We start from the raw sequence: 512 nt of genomic DNA, 5'->3' as shown, positions 1-512 counted from the left end.
ATTATTTTAATTTTTTTAATATGTATTTTAAATTTTTTTTGTCTCCTTTTTGCCGCAGGCACTGAGAGGGCCGTGAGGCGCTGTGCGTGTCTCTGGGGGGATGTTTATATTTTTGGCCTGCACGGGGCTGTTTTGGTCTCCCAGGGGGATTTTGGTCCTCGGGGTGCAGGACACGTGTTCCCCCCACCCCCCAATGCCAGGGGGGACAGAGCTGGGGACACAGAGGGGACCTGGGATGCCCCGCAGCTCCCCCAGCTCTCCCCGCTGGGGACAGAGGGTGACAGCTCGCTCCGTGTCCCCGGCATCGCCCGGTGCCCTGCGGAAAGGAAGGAAGGAAGGGGCCGGGAGGAGGGAGAGGAGGAAGCGGGGAGGGTGGGATGCTGCCCGGGGTGATGGAGGAAGAAGGGGGCGGATTGAAAGAAAAAATAAAAAAGGGAAAAAAATTTGAAGGGACAAAAAAGGAAAGGGAAAAAATGAAAGGGGAAATATAGAAGGAAAATAAAAAGAAGAAG

Source organism: Geospiza fortis, unplaced genomic scaffold, assembly GCF_000277835.1.
Source record: "Geospiza fortis unplaced genomic scaffold, GeoFor_1.0 scaffold315, whole genome shotgun sequence".
Taxonomy (NCBI): domain Eukaryota; kingdom Metazoa; phylum Chordata; class Aves; order Passeriformes; family Thraupidae; genus Geospiza; species Geospiza fortis.
Note: the sequence above shows the minus strand (reverse complement) of the source record.